General features: G+C 41.0%; 1 long non-coding RNA gene across 2 annotated transcripts in view; it reads right to left on the bottom strand.

Moving 5' to 3' along the window:
• Nucleotides 1-23765, bottom strand: part of LOC141786546 (uncharacterized) — a 29422-nt gene extending 5657 nt beyond the window's left edge. The window contains exons 1-2 of one of the 2 annotated variants that reach the window (XR_012597827.1): nucleotides 23254-23765; nucleotides 2672-2777 (exon numbers count right to left, since the gene is read on the bottom strand). This is a non-coding gene — a long non-coding RNA (uncharacterized LOC141786546). Of the gene's footprint in view, nucleotides 1-2671; nucleotides 2778-2886; nucleotides 4793-23253 lie in introns of those variants that run through there. The other variant, XR_012597828.1, reaches the window with a different exon arrangement.
• Between the last annotated feature and the right edge of the window lie 1890 nt (nucleotides 23766-25655).

Raw genomic sequence — 25655 nt, 5'->3', positions numbered from 1 at the left:
AGAGGGAGGTTCTCTGCAGTGGAGTTAATTGGAAGGTACTCGCTTTTATGTAGGTTAATTTTTAGAGGTGTCCCAGTCCGATATTAATATCGGATATCGGTCCGATATCAGCAAAAAAAAACAAATATCGGTATCGTATCGGAATGCATCTAAAATCTCCGATATAAGCACTCTGATATAAGCAGTCCATTCCAGACTCCGCTCCTGCTGTTTTTATTTGATTTATTTAGGTTATTTTCTGGATTTTCTAATTTATTCTTTATTTTATTCAATTACTAGTATTTTTTCATGTTTAATGTTAAAATTTCTGTTACCCGTTGGTTAATAATAGATGGGTCAGTTTTTCCTCATACCTACTGTTGCTGACTGCTGTTCTTTGTTTGAATAAAATCACTGAATCAAGTCTTTTCTAACATGACAGACATACTACAAAATAAGTAATAAAAGTATGCATGTTTAATGCTGACATTGTATCGGATTAATATCGGTATCGGCCAATACTCAATGCTGCAGTATCGGTATCGTATCGGAAGTGAAAATGTAATATCGGGACATCCCTATTAATTCTATAGTCAGATAATTTCATAAATTGTTCTAGAATATCCAAGATAACAGGAAGTGATGAAGTTGGATCGGTGATGTAAAGCAGAAGGTCATCTGCATAAAGAAATAAGCCAAATCGAGAAAATCCCTTCAAATTTATCTTCATAACGAAGCCATACAGCTAAGGGCTTGACGGCTAGAGCAAGCAGAGATGGGGAAAGCAGGCATCTCTGACGAGTGCCCCAGGATAAAGGAAATGAATTAGATTTTATACCGTTAATATTAATCTTAGCCACAGGGGGAAATGTAAAGAAGCTTAATCCATGATATGAAGTTGGAGTCAAAACTGAATTTACTTAGAATATGGAACAAGTAGCTCCACTCGACCCGATTAAAAGCCTTTTCGGCGTCTAGAGATAGGATGATTTCAGCCGGGATGGAGTCTGAAGAAGAGCAGATGATGTTGAATAACCTTCTAGTATTACTGAAAAAGATTGTCGACCAGAGATGAAACTGGTCTGGTGCGGGTTCGTTAGCGTAGGGGTGACCTTCAGGAGACGAGTGGCGAGCACTTTGGACAATTTTTAGAGTCAACATTTAAGAGGGAGATGGGCCTATAGCTGCTGCAGTGGAGAGGATTTTTATCTTTCTTAAGTAACAAGGTTATTGACACTTCTGAGAATGTAGAAGGAAGTTTCCCTCTTGCAAACGCATCATTAAATACCCTTGCTAGGATGGGAGCTAGTTTGCTAGAAAAGGTTTTGAAAAATTCTGTGGAGTATCCGTCCAGGGGATTTGGAGCTTTGTAAAGACCCGATAGCTTCTTGGACCTCAGCAAATGTTATGGAGGCTCCTAGATTACTAAACACATTGTTGTCTACTTGAGGGAATGTAAAGTAGTCTAGGGGGTTTGGCTCTGACCAGTTGTGGAAGGAGATTTCGGACGAGTAGAGTGTTAAATAACAATTAGAGAAAGTATTAAAAATTTCCCTAGGATCTGTTGTAACTAACCCAGCTGGGGATGCTATGTTAGGTATGAGTTTAGAGGCAGTTGCAGAGCGGGCTTGATATGCTAATAGTTTGCCAGGTTTATCAACTTGTTCAAAGAAGCGTTGCTTTGTTTGTAAAAGCTGAATTTCAACTTTGCTGGTTGATAGCAATTCATATTGAGACTGTAGCTGTAATCTCTTTTTGTATAATGCAGCTGAGGGATTGGAGGCGTATTAGGCATCTAAAATACGGATTTTATCGGATAGTTCTGTCAACTTAGAAAGCTATGATTTTTTAGAATGGGAAACAAATAAGATGATCTGCCCGCGTAAATATGTTTTAAAAGAATCCCACAGTATATCACTGCTGATATCAGGCATGTCAATTATTGTAATTGTTAAAGAAGAAATTGATTTCCTCAATGAGAAATTCTTTAAATTTAGCTTCAGAGAGCAACTGTGACTTAAATTTCCAGAATTTGTGAGCAGGTCTGCAGAGGGAGAAAGTAATGTCTACTGATGCAAGGGCATGAACAGAGATGACTATACTATGATATTCACAGGCAACAGTACTGTGCAACAGTTTATTATCCAGTAGGAAGAAATCTATTTGTGAGAAGCTATGGTGCACATGAGAAAAGAAGGAAAATTCTTTGTTGTAAGGAAACCTAGTTCTCCAAGGGTCAGACAATCCCAAATGGTCTGTATGAAATTTTAAGGTGGTTGCTGATTTTGTTTGAGCGATATGTTTAGCAGATGATCTATCAAGTGTGGTGTCCTATACCAGATTAAAATCGCCCCAAACAATGATAAGGTGGTCTTAAAGATTAAGTGAAGAAGAAAAAAAAAAAAAGATACAAATTTTTCATCATTCCAAGTGGGAGCATACACTGAAGCCAGGACTACAGGGGTGGTTTGTCAGAGACTATAACAACACGTCCGTTAGGATCAGATATAGTAACAGAGGTTTCGAAGGAGTTGTATAACAATTGCAAGCACCCCTTACCCTCTCAGTAAACCCAGAGTGGAATAAGTGACCCATCCAAGCCCTTTTTACACAAGATATTTCAGAATTGCGAAGGTGAGTTTCTTGTAAGAAGCACAGATCTCCCCTTCAGGTGTTGCACGTGTGATATTACCTTGTTGACTTTGACGACATCATTCATTCCTTTGACATTCCATGAGACGAAACGAAGATTTCTACCAGACATCAAGATGGATTATTCGCAGAACTGGCTGACTGAGCTGTGAAAAGAGCAGAGAGAGAAAATGAAACAGAGAAAGAGAGCAGAAAAAAGAAAAACAAGGAGGAGGGATAACAAGATACAAGGAGAGACAAAACACACACACATACTTGTCATCAGTGGCGAATCGTGGCCCCAGCCACTGGGCCTCCAGTAGGACCATGGGACCACACGTGGCAATAAACAATAAAACAAAGAAATAAAAACAATAGCCAGAATCATGTGACATGGAAGTTTAGTATATTGATAGTTTTGTGGGATTACAAATTTATCATGTGCCTGAACACTGCAACACTTAACACAACTTCAAACAATTAAAAAAATTAAGATATAAAATTGTACAAAAAACAAAAACAGGGTTTCAAGTAATCCAGCAACCACACAGTCTTCTCCATTACTTTCCGCCATTTCTATTCACGTTCTGCCAACTAGATCTTCTCTTTTCTCCTCACTCATTCACAGCTACAGTTAGGCGTTTATCCATCAAAGTGATACTCTGGGATGGAACAAGTTGGGTCCTATCACAAGGTTTAGGGCAGAAATTACCCCTACAGCAGTGTTTTTGTGCAGCAGAAGCCCAGAGCACTCACACCAAACACCTCCTCCCTGCTCGTGTGCCGGTTTCTAGTGATGCTACAAGATGTGCCGAGGCTTCGAAGCGCGCATCGAGGCTTGCTTCATTAGGAGGAGGAGCCAAAAATGATGACGTCCAAAGCCTCGTTGCCCGACTGTACCACGTGACTGCTTCGGAAAGTGGTTCAGAGCTTACCGAGAGGTTTGACAGCAGCATAAGCCCATCAGGCTCCATTCCAGGTGATATTTTTTACTACTTTCTCCTGTGTTTGTCTGGAGATCCTACATGTAACCATGGCTGCATTGTTTACATGCGAAATTAGCTGTTAGCAGCCTGTAGCATGTAAATGCTAACTGGTGTAAGGCTTGATGATTTCCCTCGAGCTGAGGAGGAGGTGAGGACGACGTGCTGGTTCTCGGATGTGAGCTGGGAGGTGACGACGTGGACCTGTCCTTCCATCCATCGTTGTTGGGAACGTGGGATCTAGCTCCGGGGGATGGACGAGCTAGCTATGCTAACCCAGCGGCATCGTGCTGTTCACAGACGTGGCTGACGGAGCTGACATCGGATGCCACATTGGAGGAGCTTCGCCTGCTGTGAGCAGACAGGATCCAGGAGACAGAGACTGAACAGACTGCTGGGGAGGCTCAGTCCTGGACCCTGTGGAGGTGGAGATTGGCTGGGCTGGAGAGTGGTGGACGGGCTGTCATCATCTAATTTCTTATGGACATTGTTGCACTTTCCATGCTCTTTCTTACTTTTGTTTTCTTAGATGCTGCGGTGACTCCTGAATTTCCCCTCGGGGATAAAGAAAGTATTTTCTATTCTATTCTATTCTATTCTATTCAAAATGTAGGCTTTTGATAGAGTTGATCAGTCACTTATAGTGTTGATACTAGAGTTGGGAAAGCAGTTTTAGTTTTCAAAATAAAAAAGAGTAAAATCTCCCCTGTACTGTATATTATATTATATTGCCCATATATAAGCATATTCAGTGCTCCCTAGTTCCACACTTTCACTGTGCTCTGCCTGTTTGAGCTCATGCAATTTTCCTAAAGCAACAGAAAAGCATTATTACACAACCTGCCATATCATTGATACTACCATTTATGGGGAATTTACACACAGAATATTAAAAAATGCTGTTTTATATGAACATGTGTTCATTTATGTAGAGAATTTATTTTGTTGAACATTTTTTTATTTTCATTTTTGTAATTAACAGTCGTTCCCAAGAGCAAAAATAGGCACAGAAGTTCAATCACACATTATGTGGTTAAGCTATAACTGCCTGTGATTGTGTGCCTGATCAGCAGGTGGTTTCGTGAGCACATGAAGCTTCGCGAGATGAACCCTTTCTCAAACCACTTGGGCTTAAGTGGTTCGATGCTTCATGAGGCTTCATCTCACCATCACCACCGGTTTCCTCTGCACTCAGACGGGGCCATCTTTTACTTGACCAAAAACACAAATAAACGGACTCCAACCGAAAAAATCTGATATCGGTCTGAATTCACGCTTTATTTAGAGAATTTTCAGCTCGTTACTTTCACATAAAAACACCATTAAATAAGGCTCTAGTTCTCATCGTGTCTCTTCGTCCTGGCAGACTACCTGCGTTTGTTTATATCTGGCACGCCGTGCGCGCGGACTGATAAACTAAGCGGCGAGAGCCTCGTAGCCAGCTGTGGCTCTGCAGCAGAGGTAGCGCCGTTTTACGACACGATGAGAACTAGAGCCTTATTTAGCGGTGTTTTTGTGTGAAAGTAACGCATTGAAAATTCTCTAAATAAAGCGTGAATGCAGACCGATATCAGATTTTTTTTGGTGGGAGCCTGTTTATTTGTGTTTTTGGTCAAGTAAAATATGGCCCCCTCTGAGTGCAGAGGAGCAGGGGGGGGGGGGGGGGGGGGGGGGTGTTTGGTAAGTATTCGCGAATGGACGGAAGATGACAGGAAATGATCCCACCCACACCTGAAATAAATATGATTGGCTAAGACAGCTGTCATTGTAAAATTGTGTCCACATTCCCTTGAGTTACACAGGCATTCGTTGCAGTTACTGAAGGCCCTGCCTGCCAGAATGTGTCGCTGATTTACCCAGATACCATCAAAAGGAAAATTGTGATTGGTCCATTTTTCATTTAGTTATATAAACCCATTGTTTGCCAGGACAAGTTTATAAAAATAATATAAAACTCATTACTATGATTTCATTGAGTAAAATAAATAAATAAAAAATAAATAAAGAAATAAAATAACTATTAAGGAATTCTTTTAATATTTTTATTAGGCCTCCACTGAATACCTTGAAAGGCCCAGAGGGTTCCCCTCTGCTTCTCATGCACTCAAAACAAAACAAAAGAATCCCTTGGGAAAACTAAACTTCTGTATCATACAAGATACAAGACTTTCTATTCCTACAACTCCATCTTACCCCTGCTCCCATTACAAAACAAGAAAACATACATGAAGAGAATTAACCCCTAAAACAAGGAATGGCAACTGCTCAACAGATTATGCAAAATAGAGCAGCACCTAAAGCACTAAAGTTTCCAGTATGTGAGTATTAAATGTTAAAATATTCAAAGCATATAACTGGTGGTGGTCGGATTCACATTGGGTCACTAAGTTATCTCATTTATCACTACTAATGCACAGCTGCATAATTCAGGTCATTGCTGCCTTTCATATGGTTGTGGGGGCTCTGCACACTGTCGTTGCTGACACAAAGGTCGTCGGACCTCCGCACACTGTCACTTCTGTCACCAATGGTCATCGGACCTCTGCTCACTGTCACTGCTGACAAAAGGTCGTGGAACCTCTGCTTACTGTCATTGCTGACAAAAGGTCGTGGAACCTCTGCTTACTGTCATTGCTGACAAAAGGTTGTCGGACCTCTGCACACTGTCATTGCTCAGTTCCAAGGATGTCGGACTTCTCACCTCTGTCATTGCTCACATCATGGGTTGAGTTGCAATCATCATATTTCCTTTCTATCTTCACTTACCCCAATTATTTGTGTTATTTAACATTATTTCTATGCCTTCTCTTTGCTTTTATCTAGAATCATCAGACTCCCCCTAAGGTACGTATTCTTACGGGTGATAATCATAATTCATGCCATTGTACCCCCTACATTGATTATTTTGCTCAACGCTTGATGGGTTCTAACCGCCAAACTTCATTTGCATGCATTTATTCATTAAATCTGTTCATAACTTTTTCTGTTGTATAAGTCTCTCTTAATTGAACTACTGTCATATCTGAGGTGTGGCATTTTCTTCAATGTTACTCAGTGAATGATTTGACCTCTGCAATATATCAAGCCACCTGAAAGATCAAAACTTTATTAGAACACAGCATTGTCTTTCACACATGGTATGAATCATAGCAAAAAACAGATCTTAAAGAGTTCAAAACAGTCTGCATGATAGGCCTGGGCGATATATCGATTATACTGATTAATTGCTGTGAATGCAGCAATGCATTCACAGTATATGTTCTTCTGTGACAAAAAAATTTATTCTTCTTCTTCATTCTTCCGCCCGCTTTTTTGGACCGCTAAAACTCCAGCAAACTTCAACCGATTTTCACCGTTCAAACTTCAAAACGTGTGTTTCAGTGGGGACAAGGGGGCTATGACTTTTCAGAAACTTTTCACGAATAATTTCCGAGATATTCGACAATTTACGAAATTTTGGTCACATAGAGATGAATGGGGAATTTTCAAAATTTTCTCCCTTCAGGACATTTTCTCAGCCTGCTTCAAACCCTCCTCATTCAGTCATACATTCAGCTACAAACTCCATTCAAACTTCAAAATATTCAGCTATCTTTTGGCTTCATTCAGTGGGTTTCAAATGTTTCCTAGCATTCATAGTTTCTTCACAATGACCCTTCAAAGGTCATGATGCATTTCAGCTCTTCGAGCCGTTTAACATTGGTGTGTATTGGACGGAATGTTTTGGCTCAGAGTGGGAGATTCAAACGACAGAGCACGGAGAGGGGGAAACAAGACCTGAGAAACTTCTGGGTCAACTGCTCTCTTGGCCACATTTTTTGAGCTATCAACACAAATAAGCCCTCAGCATGTAAGTAGTCTTGTCCTGCTTCTGACAAAGTGGTTTTTAAAGCAAAAGGATGGAGCACTTTTTCACAAAATGGCCAACTGTCATGAGAAGTTAAAAAAAATCCCCATATACCTCCATGTTAATTCCTGAGGGGTTTTCTCAGAGATCAGTAAATTTTCCCTCATCTATCTATCGCTCTCGTGGGTTCGTTTCTTGACCTTCATGCATGAAATTTAGACGGACAGCTTCCTCTGGGTCTCAGGATTCCTACGGTGTGTTCATTTTTATTCTAGCCCTCACGGTTTTGGCAAGGTGACAGGAGATTCGGACTCTTGCTTTGCCACAAAATCTTCATAAGATTACAGTAACAAGGGCAAAGTTGTGCACCTGCACCTGCTGCCCTTGACGAGCTGGTCACCGTGGAAACCTTTGATCTCATGCAGCTGTTTATAGTAACTCATCAAAACATCCAGGAACAAAGACAAGCATGTGTCTGGTAATTTATCAGTAATAACCAATGTAAAATCTGGCTTCAGATAAGCCTCAGCAGACAGGTTTACATGATTGAACACACACACACACACACACACACACACACACACACACACACACACACTCACACACACAGGGCAGAAAGTATCACACTTTAACAGCATTTGACTTCCATTTCCCTGAGTCAGCTCCTTATTTTCCTAGATTTTTTTCTTTAAATTTAAATTCCTTCCTTTAATTTCTGAATTGATTCAGCCATTCAAACTTTTAAATCCAATTTTAGATTACACTGATTCATGCTTCATCATCATTCTTTTTGTCAGAATTGCAAGCACCTTTACAGCCTGATTTCAAAAAGGGGTGTTGGGAATCAACAGACTCCACCAGCTCTCTGATGGCAGTTGGTAAACAATAATCACCATGGCAACATCTGGCTTCAGATGGGCCTCAGCCTACAGGCTTACATGGTTAAAAAACTCACACACAGTACACACTGGATTACATTTTAACAGGGTTTAAGATAGCAGACTTACATTTACCCTCAGTCAGGTCATTATTTCCATCAATGTTCTTTAAAATTTAATTCATTCCTTTAATTTTTGAATAGACGCAACCATTTCAACTTTAAATTCCTTCATCCATTCAATTTATTGTCCATTTATTTCCTTTCATCCAAGAGTTCATGGCAGGTTAATTTAGCATTCTGCATTAGCATTTGAGCGCAAGCTTTTACAGGACTTCTTTAAACAATTTTCAGACATATCCTCAGTCATTTATGATCAGCATTCTGCATCAGCAGTTGAGCACAAGCTTTTCAAGACTTCATTCAACCATTTTAAGACACATCTTCAATCATTCATGTTCAGCGTTCTGCATTAGCATTTCAGTGCAAGCCTTGCCTGACTTTATTCAACCATTTTCAGACACATCTTCAGTCATTCATGTTCAGCTTCTGCTTTAGCATTTCAGCGCGAGTTATTTAAGACTTCATTCAGCCATTTTCAGACATATCTTCAGTCATCCATGTTCAGCATTCTGCATTAGCAGTTCAGCGCAAGCTGCTTCAGCATTCTGCATTCACAGCGCAATTTCTTCAGAAATTGCTTTTCTAGTTCGAACTTTTTCTTGTGGACGATTTAAAAAATTTGAATTTGAATTTTTCTCCCCCGCTATTGTGCACCTTTTATACTGCAGCAAGCGCTGACTCCACGTGTGTGCAGCATGCTTTAACAGTTCACTAACGAAACAACAGAAACCTAAGTGTCATAAAATGTTCTTAAATATCTTTGACACCCAGCACCTTGACAGACACGTGTTCCTTATGGTCTGTATCAACAGCCCTAAGAGGTTAATATAAACTAGACCTCTCGTCAGTAAACGTTCAAATCCCTTTCCTCCAATCCTCTGTTTTCTATCAGTCACCTTTCAGGAGTTTGATTAAGATCTTTAACTCAAACATTTCCAAAGCTGGGACCCTTTCATGTTCACCTGCAGATAATTAATAATGTGACTGAGGCGCGTCAAACCTGCTGCTCTTCAAAGTTAATACTCTGATCATTTTGAAAATTAGATAGTAAAGAAATATACATTAGTTTTTCTCAGAACATCCCCACTCTACTGAAGAAAATCCCCTCTTATGGTGACATGGACGGATCATGATTTGTGAAAGTAGACTGCGGGGAATAGCTGATATCGGAACGACAATGGGCGATCGAACTGAGCAGTGCTGCCTGGACAGACATGACTGAGAAGTTGTTTGGCTTTTACCTGGGGAAAGCTGAGTTCCGTCTTTCCCTGCAACTCCCTCTGTTCCACCAACTCAATCCTCCATTCAGCAGTAAGGCATGACATTTGTGAGCCCACACTTGAATAAATAGCATTTATTTTTACTTATTTGTCTGTATTAAAATACAGGATAAACAGGCTACAGCCTTAAAAAATAAAACTAGACAGAAACAAAGTGGGTTTTTTAAATCGTTTAAAAGCAGAATATAACAGAACAGTGCTGTAGTGCACTGAAACAGTACTGTACACGCTTTTCCTAGCAGGATTTTTAAATTCAAAATGTACAAAATAGTGCAGCTTTCAATGTGAATGTGCCTCCCTTATAACTACAAAGTGAAGTTTTTGAAACAGAAGAAGAGCTGAAACTTTAATTCCAAGAGTCAAATAGAGGTTACTTTTATTATTTTAAGTTTTTGACAAAATTAAAACAAAACTGGTTTTGAGTTGTCTCTGTCATTTGTACTTATCGTTTTCTTTAAAAGGAAAAAAAAAAACATCAAAAAATCGTAACTTGAAATTTTTCTGAAAAAATCAAAGATTTTATTTTAAGGCCATATCACCCAGCCCTACTGCATGAATTTCCACTGGATTTTTCCTGCGCGCTCTTAAGTGCTTGGCTGTGCGTCAGCGCGCACAACCTAAGCACCAATTTCAAGTTCAGTTTTGATTTTTAAAATTAAAGTCAAAAAGCTCACTCTTTCTTTGTTTTTTAAAATCCTTTATATCCTGAACAGAACATCTAACAATTTTCAGAACATACACGGATCCTGAAGACAGCCGTTTGTCCTGTATGGCAGCTGCCACTACTGTCAATTTTGCCTGTGGCTGTTGAGGAGCTGGGTGTACTCAGTGTACTACCGCTAAACATCAGGGCAGGTTGTTGAGACTTCTTCCCCTCATTTTGACTTAAGTCTCCCAATTTTGACTTTAAATTTGAAATTCCAATTTATTGTCATCATTTCGGCTTTAATCTCAAAATCGTTTTTCGACTTCATTCTTCTTCATTTCAACCTTTTCTTCAACTCTATTCTCGTCGTTTTGACTTTTATCTCAATTTTTTTTACTTTATCCTTGTCCTTTCTTCTTTAATCAGGACATTTTAACTTTATTCTCGTCATTACCTCTTCATCTCGAAATTGTTTTTCGACTTTATTCCAGTCATTTCAACTTTAATCTTGACATTTCAACTTGGTTTGCGTCATTTTGATTTCAATCTTTTCGACTTTATTCTCATCATTATGACTTTAACCTCGATTTGCGCAAAATTGTTTTCTCCGTCCAAAATGGCCCTAATCTGCTTCCCTAGAAACAGATCCAGCCACTGATGATTACTTTTTTTTTTCTTCAAAACATTGTCATACTCAAACATTTATATTTCCACAGGTATAATGCCGGTGTTGCTCATAAACGGGATAAGTTAACTGTACGGAGCCTAAAAAGGGGGACTCCAGTAGATTATAAACCCAACTATTGATAAAATATAACCATGGTGTTGTAGTGGGTGGCTATGAATGGTGTTAAGTGTAAACATCATGTCAGGCTTTCCAGAAATGTGTATTAGGTGTTTCATCTGTAAGTTTGAAATTATGCAAGTGTTCACAAGCTGGTCTACACAGAGATGGTCTTTGTGGTGAGGTTGTCCTCACAGCTTGAAGGGTGAATTTGTGCTGTAGCTGTATATTTGCATAGTCTTTCGATACCAGTAGTAACTTTGAGCCTAAATTGTTGCTTTCCTCTTTCCATAAGCTCCAAGACCCTGTGTTTCCCCTGCCCCTTTGACCCCCATCCAAACTGGACTACAAGTGAAATCATTTGTTGTGACCTTTTGTTTCTGTTTTTACAGGACCTCCAGAGCTGACTGAGCTGTGAGGGTAGCATCGCCTGGACCAGCATGGACCAGCTTGTGAACATTTGCGCCTTTTCTCACTAACTGATCAAACACCTAAAACACATTTCTTGGAAAGCCCAACATTATACTTACAATCTATATCATTTACAACACCAAGAACAACACTACACTACACTCGGCGCTGCCCAAGTAGCTGCCTGTTGAAGCAGCTCTCTCTTCTTTGTCCGTTTCTTGTAATTCTTTTCGTCTCTTTTTCGTCATCTTTGTATTTGAAGTGGATCATTACTTTGTATGGTTCATTGATGGTCATGGACACCAAACTTTTTGTGGCTTCAGCGATGTTTTTACTACTTTTCGCCTGTGTTCGTCTGGAGATCCTACATCTAACCATGGCTGCATTGTTTACATGTGAAATTAGCTGTTAGCAGCCTGTAGCATGTCAATGCTAACTGGAGTAGGGCTTGATGATTTCCCTCAAGGTGAGGAGGATGAGGTGAGGACGACGTGCTGGTTCTGGGGTGTGAGCCAGGAGGTGAAGACGTGGACCTGTCCTTCCATCCATCGTTGTTGGGAACTTGGGATCTTGGGATCTAACTCCGGTGGGATGGACGAGCTAGCCGTGCTAGCCCAGCAGCAGAGGGGCTGCTGGGGGGCAGTGTGGCATCATGCTGTTCACAGACGTGGCTGACTGAGCTGACATCGGACGCCGGTGACACATTGGAGGAGCTTCGCCTGCTGTGGGCAGACAGGATCCAGGAGACAGAGACTGAACAGACTGCTGGGGGGGCTCAGTCCTGGATCCTGTGGAGACTGGCTGGGCTGGAGAATGGTGGACGGGCTGTCGTCATCTATTTTCTTGTGGACCTTTTTGCACTTTCTATACACTTTCCTACTTTCGTTTTCTTGATTGCTGCTGTGACTCCTGAATTTCCCCTAGGGAATAAATAAAGTATTTTCTATTCTATTCTATTTTCTATTTATATATGAATATTAGGGCTGTCATTTTAACGCGTTAATTAGATTAATTAATTACACCGCAAAGTAACGCGTCATAAAAATTAACGCAGATTGATCTGGATCCCAAACCCGCGAGGGGTTCAAAGACGCACTTATTTTCAAATGTATTTTCAAAAGCAGGTTAAACTGAGAATACTTCACTTTTCTTTGATCCAAGACTTGAAAAAAGTGTTTTGTACATAGTTCCTTACAGTTTTTAGCCTTTAGCCCTGGTTCTCCTGACCTCATAGAAGTATAGAAGTTCATATTGCATCGAGTAAAAATGTGAACAGAAGCAAAAAATGTCCTAAAAATCAAATCAGCTTACCTCAGGTGCAGGACTGTGTAGATTTTGTAAAGATAGAACCATAACACTCAGGGTACCTAAAAATGTGTTTTATATATTCCCACCTTATTTTTAAATGTCTTTTAATGTAATTTTAATGTCCTGGAATTCAGATTCTTTATTTTGGGGCCTTAAGCAGATGTGAGATTAAAATGCGATTAATTAGATTATTTAATTACAAATCCTGTAATTAATTAGATTAATTTTTTTAATTGCCTGACAGCACTAATAAATATATAATTATGTTTATTTATTTGGGTCACTCACTCCCTTTCAGGCCATATTCTCCTTACTATTGTCAAACATCTTTCATGACCAACACCAGCATGATACCTGTGGAAATATAAGCGTTTGAATGTGACAATGTTCTGAAATTTAAATAAAAAAAATACACAAATACATAAATAAAAGATTTGTTTCCAGTGTGTTTATACAACAGATTTGTTTTGCATGAAGTAGATGACCAAACACCAATACTACTAACACCAAACACAAGTGTGAAAAACTGTAGAAGAGAACATAAGATCATGGTGAAATATATAAAACTTTTCACAAAGTGCACTTTGTTAAATTAACAGTAGCAGCATCAGGGGTGTGCTATATCATACCATTTACAACAATACTGGTATAATTTTTTTGACAATATAAATTTGTCATTTCACGGTATTTACAGTGCAGAGACACAATGACATATGACGCTTCCTGCTGTGTACGAAACAACAATGGCGAGAGCGAAAGTAGCACTACAGCATCATCGTCCTCACATAAGGATTTAGTGCCTAAAAGAGGAGCAGAGCAGCGCAGAGCAGCGCAGAGCAGCGCAGAGCAGCGCAGAGCAGCGCAGAGCAGCGCAGAGCAGCGCAGCGCAGCTCAGCGCAGAGCAGAGCAGAGCAGCGCAGAGCAGAGCAGCGCAGAGCAGCGCAGAGCAGCGCACAGCAGAGCAGCGCACAGCAGAGCAGCGCACAGCAGAGCAGCGCACAGCAGAGCAGCGCACAGCAGAGCAGCGCACAGCAGAGCAGCGCACAGCAGAGCAGCGCACAGCAGAGCAGCGCAGAGCAGCGCAGTGCCCATAGCAGCTGGATACCCGAGATTACAAGATCACAGGAAAACCACGTTTCAGCAGGAATCCCACCCATGACGACACACCTTCATGGTAATTAATTAGTATGTTAAGTAGGGATGTCCCGATATTACATTTTCATTTCCGATACGATACCAATATTTATCCGATATGATATCAGCATTAAACATGCCTACTTTGATTACTTATTTTGTAGTATGTCTGACATGTTAGAAAAGGCTTGATTAAGTGATATTATTCAAACAAAGAACAGTAGTCAGCAAAAGTAGGTATGAGGAAAAACTGACCCATTTATTATTAACCAACGGGAAACAGAAATTTTAACATTAAACATAAAAAATACTCGTAGTTGAATAAAATAAAGAATAAATTAGAAGACCCAGAAAATAACCTAAGTAAATCAAATAAAAACAGCAGGAGCGGAGTCTGGAATAGACTGCTTATATCGGAGTGCTGATATTGGACATTTTCGATGCATTTCGATACGATACCGATATTTGTTTTTTTTGCTAATATCGGACCGATATTAATATCGGACTGGGACACCTCTAATGTTAAGCTCATCTTGCCCTCTCCAAACTTAAGCGCCTTTAGTCCATGCCTTCTCCTTTGTGTTGGTGTCCTTGTAGAAAGAATGTGTTGTTAGAATAATGAAGTTTTTCGCCTGCTAGATTAACTTTTCCTTTTTTTTATTTTTTCCTTCTTTTCCCCTTGTCTGCATTATCTTTTCTGCTGAGCACTGTGTCATATGACAGCGTTGAAAAGACCAATGCATTTTTTTTTCTAGCAGTCAGATTAACTGCTATAGTGACCATCACCAGCCCTCCCTGTAGGCTACTCCATCATTCTAAACTTTATTTAACCCCTGATGTGAGCTATAGGGGAGGGCCGTGCCACACCACAGTGTGAAAGAAGGGGAAATAATGACAGGCAGGACAAGACAAGACAAACAGAAGGAAGGACAAACGTCTACTACTGTTGATTTAAGATAGCAATTCAAGTGCTGGGCTAATGCAATACAGGAAGTAAAGGTTGTACGAAACCAGGGACACCAGAAATGGGGTCTTGAAAGCGTGGGGAGCTTGGGCCTACGTGGATAGGAGAAGAAGTGGCATGCATCACAGGATGTGAGAAGATGTGTAATAGTACCCGACTCAGCATGCTCTGACGGGATCTATCATAACTCTTAGTTAGTCTCGACAGAAGCTTGAGTATCTGCACGCATGTGAGGTGGTCACCGAATATCCAAGTAAGTAAAACACAGCCAGGGGCGCCCCCCGGGGGCCACCAGGGCATCCGGGCCCCCCCACACAGTCCCCAAACCGGGCCCAGGGACAACCCTAGGACTCAAGGGGGCACAGACCTGCCTCCCCGCCGATACCAAAGACAGCACCCAGGGCCCAGAGCAGCGGCCCCCCCTGCAGATCGCACCCGCCCTCCCCGACCACCCGTCCGCCCGGCCCTAAGCCACCCCCACCCCCAGCACCCAGCCACCCCCACGCCCCCCGCGGCAGGCCGGAGGCCCCAAGCCACACAAGAGCCAGCCCCCCCAGGACCAGCCCCCTCCCCAGAGGGGAGGCCACGAACCACAGCCAGGCCAGGTGGGGCAAGATGTTGGCATGTAGCGGTGGGATGGAGGTCCAGGCCCATCCCCCAGAAAATCTGAGGCCATGAGAGGCCTAGCAGACACAGTGAAGGGGACAGAGGGATGGGGCAGCCCAAAATATTTGAGAGAGATGTGATAATATCAACCCAAAATTGTTGAACAGGTGTGCAGTTCCAGGTGGCATGAAGGTAAGTGTCTGGAGTGTGTTGGGAGCAGTGGGTGCAAGTGTCAGATTGTGCTAAACCCATTTTAAACATCCTATGCCCTGTAAAGTGGACCCTGTGGATGATTTTGTACTGGATTAGTTGGATATTACTGTTGCTCTTATGGAGAAGGTGTTTTCACAGATTTGGTTCCAGAAGTCAGCATTGGGGGTGAGGGCCAGGTCTTGTTCCCACTTTATAAAGAATTACGATACTTGATCAAACTTACACGAGGCTAAAACCAGCGCTCGAAGCATAGCTTGTTTACATTCCCTGCAGCTGGAAGGAGGAGGGGGGACGGAGCGCACTAGCGCTGCGCGTAAGGACACATGAGTTAGTTAGGTCAAGATAAATGTTTATATTTCCGAAGACTTAATGCACTTAAAAAATATTTTATGTATGGCACTCTTAAACTGTGGTATTACTTTTTGATTTTAGTTCTTGTAGGCAGAGAAAATAGCCTTTGAATTTGGTACCGTCTGTCCCTGTTAGCGTCGATTTCCTCGTCACCATCGATTAAAGTTTGTGTCTTACTGAGGGAGAGGAGACAACTTTCTACTGTATCTAATGTCCTTAGTGGTCACATAGAGCTCATACAACCCCACTTCAAAAAAACTGAACTATCCCTTTAATGGGAAGAATACTTGATTTAGACCAGTTTATTAAATAATCTGATGGATGGGAGAATGATCGGATTGAATTAATAGTTTCTTTTAATGATTTAGATTTGGATTTCTGATGTAACAATATGTCATCTGCATATAAACTGATTTTGTGATGAGATGTTGGAGTCTCGATACCTATAATGTTACTATTCTGGCGAATGGCTGCTGCTAGGGGTTCAATAAAGATAGTAAATAATGGGGGGGAGAGTGGGCACCCTCTAGATTAACTTTCCTCTGGATCTGACCTACTTACTTTGCTTACATTTCAAGCTTGTGTAGTAGTAGTAAATGATTGGAGAAGTGGCATCCATACTGTGTGTGCAATAAAAATGCTGTTGTTCAGAAGCAGCAATCACTAATAATGAGTTGTTTGTTTTTTTCCCATAACGTCATGAATATCATTATCACAAATTTTTGGCTGGTCGGCTACTAGCTAGATACATTCAACAAAAAGAAACATTAAGTGCCATTCCAGCCATTCAGGGGGCTGATAGCAGACTTCTGTGTGATCCTAAAGAAATAAGTGGGACTTTTAGAGACTTCTATGTTAAACTATATACCGCCGAGCTAACAGTGAGTAAAATAGATATTATATCCTTTCTCTCAACTCTCAATCTTCCTCGATTATCAGAGGACCAACTTGAGCAACTGGATTCACCCATCACTATTGAAGAAATAATGAATGTCATCAAAAATCTACTTTCAAGTAAAGCTCCAGGCTTAGATGGCTTTACAGCAGAGTTTTATAAAGCATATTCTGCAGAGCTAGCACCTTTGCTTTTAGAAACTTATAATGAAGCATATGACAAGGGCAGACTTCCTCCCTCTTTGACAGAGGCTGCTATTACTCTTATTTTAAAAGCTGGTAAAGATCCCTTGGATTTCAAAAGCTATAGACCAATAAGTCTGACGTCCTACGATAAGTATATATTATCCAAAATCTTAGCCAACCGACTATGCAAAGTTATAACTTCCCTGATCCATCCTGACCAGGTTGGCTTTATACATCCTCCCTGTTCTGCAGACAACATCAGAAGGTTTATTGATATAATGTGGGTCTGTCAGGACTACACCTATGGAGATAATTTTGTTTCTTTATTATTCAATCAAAAAGAATAGATTTGAAACCAAAAAAGAGATTTGTAATCAAAAGACAATAAGTAGGAAATGAAAAAAAAAAGTTGAGATCAAAACAGAGCAGGTTGCAATTGAAAAAAAAAAGTTGAGATCAAAATATAACAGTTTGCATTTGAAAAAAAAAAAGTTGAGATCAAAATACAACAGGTTGCATTTGACGGACGTCATGCTCAGCAGACCGCTGCTTCACCGGCTGGCCGAGAGGTCTGCACAGAGCGGACCGCGGTGCCGTTAACGAGAACCGAGATGCGGCTCGGCAAGGCTCAGCTGGCCGCTGTAGCATGGCTGCTAGCTGTTAGCGCACAGTTTAAAGCTTCTGTGAGCTTAGATGCTTTCACCACATGTGAAAATGATCCATCGTTTGATTTTTCAGCTCGTAGGGCTCGCGTTTGTTTTCACTCAGGTCCAAACAATTGATCAGTGAGCGTCACGTTGTCATGGCAACTGACCGGAGGAAGGCGTATGTCACTGTGTGTCAGAGAGAGACAGAGAGAGACGAAATAATGCTACACCAGACAGTTGTCCTGAAGTTTTTAGTGCAAACAGTATTATAATTATTTATTTATGTGATTGGTTGAACAACATTCCAAGAGTGTCTTGAGCATTCTCACTCTGCTTTGACTGGTGTTAAAATGTTATACATAAATGTTATACGTCCGTGACATGTCCCGTTAGGCGCGACTCTGCTCAACGAAGTTGTAACGTTGTCAGGTGATGAAAAAGACACCTGATCATGTGTTAATGGAGTGCTAAAAGTGAATTAAAAAGCTTAGCCTGGCGTGGGGGGGCAGGTAAAGCCTGGCGGGCCCGCCAGGCTTACAATACACTGGGAGAAACCCTGTACTGTTGTGTAGGAACCATGCCCCCGCGTGTACCGTGGAACAGTGTTTTAATCACTAACTATCTTAGCTAATGTAACTATGCTCAGGCCGTGACTAGCAGAGACAACCATGCTAATTAGCGTGCTTGCAGCAGTAGGGCATTATAATTCATTATACTGTGTTGTTGTTTTTGTGAGTGTACAGCGGACTCTAGCCAGAGGCTATCAACTTACCTCCAGGCGTTGTGTAAGGAAGTGGTAGCTGGCGCTCGCACTCGGTAAAGCCAGGTCAAACCAACCAATAGAAACTATTCTGTCATCCACCAGCGTAGGCCCCGCCCAGTAAGTGCAGTAGAATTCGCAAGCAAAACTTTGGAGTTTGCACACAAAAAGGAATGATTTGCAAGAGAAGGTTTTCAACTTGAAAGCAAAGAGGGCTGATTTATAAGCAAAATGGAAAGAACTAGGTTCTCAGTTTAATTTTTCAACCGCAACCTGTTGTGTTTTGATCTCAACTTTTTTTTTTTCAAATGCAACCTGTTGTATTTTGATCTCAACTTTTTTTTTTTTTCAATTGAAACCTGCTTTGTTTTATTCTCAACTTTTTTTTTTCATTTCCTACTTATTGTCTTTTGATTACAAATCTCTTTTTTTGGTTTCAAATCTATTATTTTTGACTGAATAATACAGAAACAAAATTATCTACATATACACCTCCCCTCTGGCAGCCATCTCCTTGGACGCCGAGAAGGCTTTTGACAGGGTTGAGTGGCAGTTTCTGGGGTGCTTCTCAAAGCTCCAAAGTTCCATCCTCGCCTCCTCCACTTGCGTCTTAGTCCCGCCCACCAGAGATGCATGCCAGAGACGCGAGGAAACAAAGAGAGAAGAGAAGGAGGTTAATTTTATGAGCATTGAGATGTCCTCTCCTCCGGAGCGTCACATGAAGCGACGTATTTTAGTGATGACGGCGTCACAGCTGGATAAACCGGTCTGAGCGCACGAGACAAACTAAACTAAGGAAAATAATGTAAACAACAGGGCGCTCAACCGCAGAAAATTCATATTCACTTTCAGATCAGTTTAACATGAATATGTTCATGAATGAAAAAGAAAAATGTCACGTTTTCCTAGGCCCAGATTGATAGTTTTTAAGTCTTATATTGGGGCCACTTTGTGTTCATAAATAATGTGTTTATTCTGCTATAAGCACTGCTATAAGCACTGGTGGGACAGGAGGAGAGAGAAGTGGAGCTGTCTGCAGCGGTGCCTTTCATCCATTACGCGCACGCAGAGGGACAGAGGTGAAACTGTTGCTGTATCAGCCAATAATGGCATGATCTCACACCCATCACTGATAAAACAACAGTTTGCTACTGTATGAAAATGGCGTGGTTATGTGTTATTTTTAAAGGTATTATTGAACTGGCTCGAGTGGGCCAGTGGAGTGCGCAGTCAGCTGACCCGGAGCCTTTGAGTTTCACTTTCAGCCTGCATGTGTTGTCTGTTGTCCGGTCTCTGGGGCTCTTTCTAATTGTCTGTTGTCATCCTCAGTGAGAATGAATGTTGTAATCATCCAGATAAATATCAAACATGAAAATTCTCGGGGCGGCTCCGACGAGTCTGTGAGACGATGGTGGGGCTAAAGATTCATCTGTCAACCGCTCACACGAGAAGATAATCTTGCCTGAACGTCGGCCGATTTTAGTCCACGACCAGATTTCTTCCCCGATTGTCGGGAGGACCGAATCTGGGTTAAATCGGGGCAAGAATCCTGTAGTGTGAGCCAGACTTTATGCTTAGACAGCTTATCTTGCTCCATGGAGCTCACGTTTCACACATGTGGACAGCTGACGCTTTATAGCCGGCTCTGATACGTCACAAGGGGACGTGTCTGTCAGTGAAAAGACTTCCGCGAAGCCTGCTCTTGTGTTTCCTCGATTATGCCTCCTCCAGCTCAGTCTCCTCTCTCCTCTCTCCTCCGAGCACATTTGGCGCTTTGAAATGTCCTCCAGCATGGCTGATCACAACATACTTCCGGTGTCGCGGAGGAGAGAGGAGATAGGAGACTGCATTTTGGCACATTGGGAAGCACCCCTGCTCTCTGCCCTGGAGTCTTTTGGTTTTGGCCAGAGGTTCATAGATTGGGTCAGCCTTATTTACACTCATCCCACAGCTTCTGTTCTCACTAATGGTGTCATATCCTCTCCATTTGACCTAGGTAGAGGCACTAGACAGGGGGATCCTCTTTCTCCCCGGCTCTTTGCTGTTGCGCTGGAGCCATTAGCAGTGGCTATCCGCAGTGAGCCTACATTTCCAGGCATTTTAGTTGGAGAGCATCGCCATAAATTAATGCTATATACATTCTCTTATTTGTTTCAGATCCTCTCTCCTCTCCCTGTTTAAAATTAAAGATAGGTTTTCTTCCGTTTCAGGTTTTAAAGTGAATTGGTCAAAGTCTGAGGCTCTTCCTCTTACACCATACTGCCCTAAATCTCTCTTCCAATTTGGTAACTTTGCCTGGCCCAAGAAAGGCATTGAGTATCTAGGTATAACATTTCCACCTGTGCTAGCTGATTTGATTAAAAGAAATTTTGACCCTTTAACAGAGAGCTTGCGAGCTGATGTGACACAGTGGTCCCCACTTTATCTCTCCATGTGGGGTAAGGCAAATATAATTAAAATGATGCGCATCCTATATAGGCATATCTCCTTCCTTTAAAATTTAACAATGAACCAAAAATCAACTTAAAGTGCAACAGCAACATAAAAAGGCATATCTCCTTTTAATATTGGTTGAACGACCATTAATAAAATAGAACTCAAAGAAACATTAAAAGACATCTTCCTTGAAATAAGGAGAATGAAAGAACCTGAGCTTATAATTTCAGATTTTTTTTTCAAAAAGACACGCCAGATATAAACAAACAGATATAAACAATAATAATGGAATGCAAAGTGAACGGCAGGTCATCCTCGCTCTCATAATCACTCATCTTCACGTTGTTATTGCATGATTCGTCCTGGCAGACTACCTGCGTTTATTTATATCTGGCACACCGTGTGTGCGGACTGATACACTAAGTGGCGAGCGCCTCGTAGCTAGCTGTGGCTCTGCAGCGGAGGTAGCGCCGTTTTATGACACGATGAGAGCAAGAGACTTATTTAGCGGTGTTTTTGTGTGAAAGTAACGCGCTGAAAATTCTCTAAAAAAGGCGTGAATGCAGACAGATATCAGATTTTTTCGGTGGGAGTCTGTTTATTTATGTTTTGGGTCGAGTAAAATATGAGTGCATAGGAAACCGGCACATGAGCAGTGAGGGGGTGTTTGGTGCGTGTGCCCTGAGCTTCTGCTGCACAAAAAACACTGCTGTAGGGGGAATTTCTGCCCTAACCCTTGTGATAGAACCCAACTTCCATCCTGGAGAATCGCTTTGGGCACGGCACAGTGTGTATGGCCAGTGTGTCGCAGGGCGTTCAAGCTCCTCCTCTCCTCTGCTTGCCACGTCTGCACACGTCCCGTCTCCGCTCATCAAAAGATGTGTGCGGACGAGAACACAGCTTTTTTCAGAAATCAATCCATGGGTCACGTGTGTGCCGAACCGATTACGTCGATCTGGTCAATGATGATCCGCTGCACCACTAGTCACACCGGTGGACAAATGTCATGTTTAAAACAAAATATTTTCATATTTGAATTTTAAAGCTCATTAACTACAGATGTATTTATTCTGGAAGTTTATACTGTAAAGGAAAAAATAGGGGTTTTAATTAAATATTATAAATTATTATTTATATTTGTCACAAAGGACACAAAATGTAGCGTCACGTCAAGCACCCACATAAATGTGGAAATAGAATTAAATATTGATAAATAAGTAAATAAAAGCCCTCTACTCTCACGGTTAATTATCTTATGTCTTATCTTAAGTAGCAGACACTGCCAGCATGAAATACAGCAGAAAATAATATTCATATGAGAGGGTGGTTCTAAAGCCACATTTCCACCAAGCAGACCAGTTCGGTTCGTCTGGGTAAGGCATGGATTTTGTGGTGTTTCCACTGACTTATCCCGGGAAAGATCCCCAAATAACCGAGACGAGCCGTCCCACGTTTTAGGACCCTTTTCGTATGCAACTATTGCAGTTTTTCTCAGTTGCTTTGGTTCATTTCTCAGATCAGAATTGAAATTCTCAAAACTACTTGTTCAATCTTCACATCATTGTGTCACTTGTGCAGTAAATCAATTTCAATTGTTTGGACATGCATGCAAATGATTATGTAGAATTCTCTTTTGTTTGCTACATTATCAGGTGCTTTAGTCATATTTGTAGCCCACCTTTACCCACTATATTAGGAAAGGGCCTCTAGGTTCTTAAATATTATATTGAGAGCTAATGAAGAGATACTGCTTCATCTATGTTACTGTGTAAAAAATCCCAAGTGTGCCTTTAATATTCGATACCCACTCTTATTACGATCTTTCATACAGAGAAACCAAGATCAGATTAAATGATCAAACTTTTAAGTTAAATGCAAACTTCCAGTTTACTGAACATTTTTAAAATCAACATTATAACAAGTAAACCAACAATAAATCATAATTGCTCCTGAAATCTGTATTTTCTCAGTTTCTTGGCTTAAAATAATAAGTTTCTTAACTTGAAATAATATGTTTCTTAACTTAAAATAATAACCTATGTAAGGGGCCACACACACTCACACCTGCCTGGTTATTAAGTTTAGAAAAACCCTATAGTTGCAGGCCTGCGGTGAGGCCCAAAACTTAATTGCTGCTTCACTCTAGGAGCAAACCAAAATAAACCCTGAGCTTGTAGTTCAGTCAGTACTCACAGCCTCCAGTCCAAGTTCACGTGAAGAGAAATCCAAACAGTGTCCTACGATGACAGCTCCATCCTCCCACTTTGGCGAATGCAGGGTTAGCCTTTAGCAAGCGATGTCCAGGAAAGCAAAGATAAAATCCACACTTTGAACTTTTCCAGCAGTCTATTAGCACTTTGAGAACGACCAATCTTCATATCCAGTCCGGAATGATGAGAAAGAAGTCTCCATAGAAAGCTGACTGAGCAAAACTAGTCCGTTGGCGGCGCTACATCTGCTAGACTAGCGAATGCTACATGCTACGGTGCTAAACTGCTTCAAAAGTTCTGTAAACAACCTACTGCAGGGCAGACTTCGGGCAGAAATTATCCATAGTTGATCCACAAGCAATAGACGAGTGTTCATTGACGACCATTGAGCTAAAAGTCCAGAAAACTCTTCTAATTACTCAAAAATAGCAGCCACATGGCAGATTCAAATTGCGTCTCTCCAGGTCAAGCTAGCGTATCCCACTTCCGGTTTCTTAGTAAAGCGAATACGAAACTGATCGGCAAGGGTTGTGTACACAGCACTTCCTTTTAGCTCTTTCACAATAAAAACAAAATATAATACATGAAAACATTTTGTATTTCACTCGTTTTTAACTGATACTCATCACTCGTTTACTTTGAACAGATTTTAAACCTTTTTAACACATACATGAAATACAATTTTAACCATATTTATTTGTACTCTTAGATAATTATTTTATTTCTTTATTTTGTTTTTTTTTGTTTTTATTTATTTATTTTACTCAATGAAATCATAGCAATGAGTTTTATATTATTTTTATAAACTTGTCCTGGCAAACAATGGGGTTAATATAACGAAAGGGAAAATGGACCAATCACAATTTTCCCTTTGATGGTATCTTTGTAAATCAGCGACACATTCTGGCAGGTAGGGCAACGAATGCCTGTGTAACTCAAGCGAATGTGGACACAATTTGACAATGACAGTTGTCTTAGCCAATCATATTTTGATAAACTGTGGGCGGGCTCATACCTGTCATCTTCCGGGGAATCGCGAGTACTTACCAAACACCCCCTCCCTGCCCCTCTGCACTCTGACGGGGCAATATTTTACTTGACCAAAAACACAAATAAACAGACTCTCACCAAAAAAATCTGATATCTGTCTGCATTCACGCTTTATTTAGAGAATTTTCAGCGCGTTACTTTCACACAAAAACACAGCTAAATAAGGCTCTATAGTTCTCATGGTGTCGTAAAACGGCGCTACCTCTGCTGCAGAGCCACAGCTGGCTACGAGGCTCTCGCCACTTAGTGTATCAGTCTGTGGCGTTCCAGATATAAATAAACGCAGGTAGTCTGTCAGGACAAAGAGACACTGCGAGAACTAAAGCCTTATTTAGCGGTGTTTTTTGTGTGAAAGTAACGCGCTGAAAGTGCTCTACACAAAGCGTGAATGCAGACCGATATCAGATTTTTTCTGTGGGAGTCCGTTTATTTGTGTTTTTAATCAAGTAAAATATGGCTCCGTCTGAGTGCAGGGGAAACCAACAGAGGAGCAGTGAGGGGGTGTTTGGTGCGAGCGCTCTGGGCTTCTGCTGCACAAAAACACTGCTGTAGGGGTAATTTCTGCCCTAAACCTTGTGATAGGACCCAACTTGTTCCATCCTGGAGTATCACTTTCATGGATAAACACCAAACTGTAGCTGTGAGTGAGAGAGGAGAAAAGAGAAGATCTAGTTGGCAGAACGTGAAGAGAAATGGCAGAAAGTAATGGAGAAGACTGTGTGGTTGCTGGATTACTTGAAACTTGTTTTTTTTTGTTTTGTTTTTTTTTTCAATTTTATATCTTAATTTTTTTAATTGTTTGAATTTGTGTTAGGTGTTGCAGTGTTCAGGCACATGATAAATATTTAATCCCACAAAACTATCAATATACTAAACTTCCATGTCACATGATTCTGGCTATTGTTTTTATTTCTTTTTTTGATTGTTTATTGCCACATGTGGTCCCATGGTCCTACTGAAGGCCAAGTGGCTGGGGCCACGGTTCGCCTCTGACATTTTTATATATATATATATATATATATAATTATAAATTGTCTTACTTCCCATGACATGTAGTCATTAGTTCATCACATAAGAGTTTACATTCAAAAGTGTTGAACAACTTATCGTAATATGTCAAACATCTTTCCATTGGACTTTTTTTCTGAATCTGTTTTTTTCGAAGTCAGGATTGGTAAATTGCTCCCTGGTTAATCTTGACTTCCTTACAATGGCTAAGGTTGGTTAAGAGATGCAGCCAAAAGCTGGGAGAACAACTGTGTCCTCAATCATTCAGACTTTTTGTGGAAAGAGACGATCTTTGTTGTGATGTGGATGAGAATTTCTGGCCCAACA

This window comes from Halichoeres trimaculatus, unplaced genomic scaffold (genome assembly GCF_033239565.1).
Source record: "Halichoeres trimaculatus isolate MK-OKI-2021-1 unplaced genomic scaffold, fHalTri1.1 fHalTri1_scaffold_42, whole genome shotgun sequence".
Classification (NCBI taxonomy): domain Eukaryota; kingdom Metazoa; phylum Chordata; class Actinopteri; order Labriformes; family Labridae; genus Halichoeres; species Halichoeres trimaculatus.
This window is presented reverse-complemented; position numbering and strand designations above follow the sequence as displayed.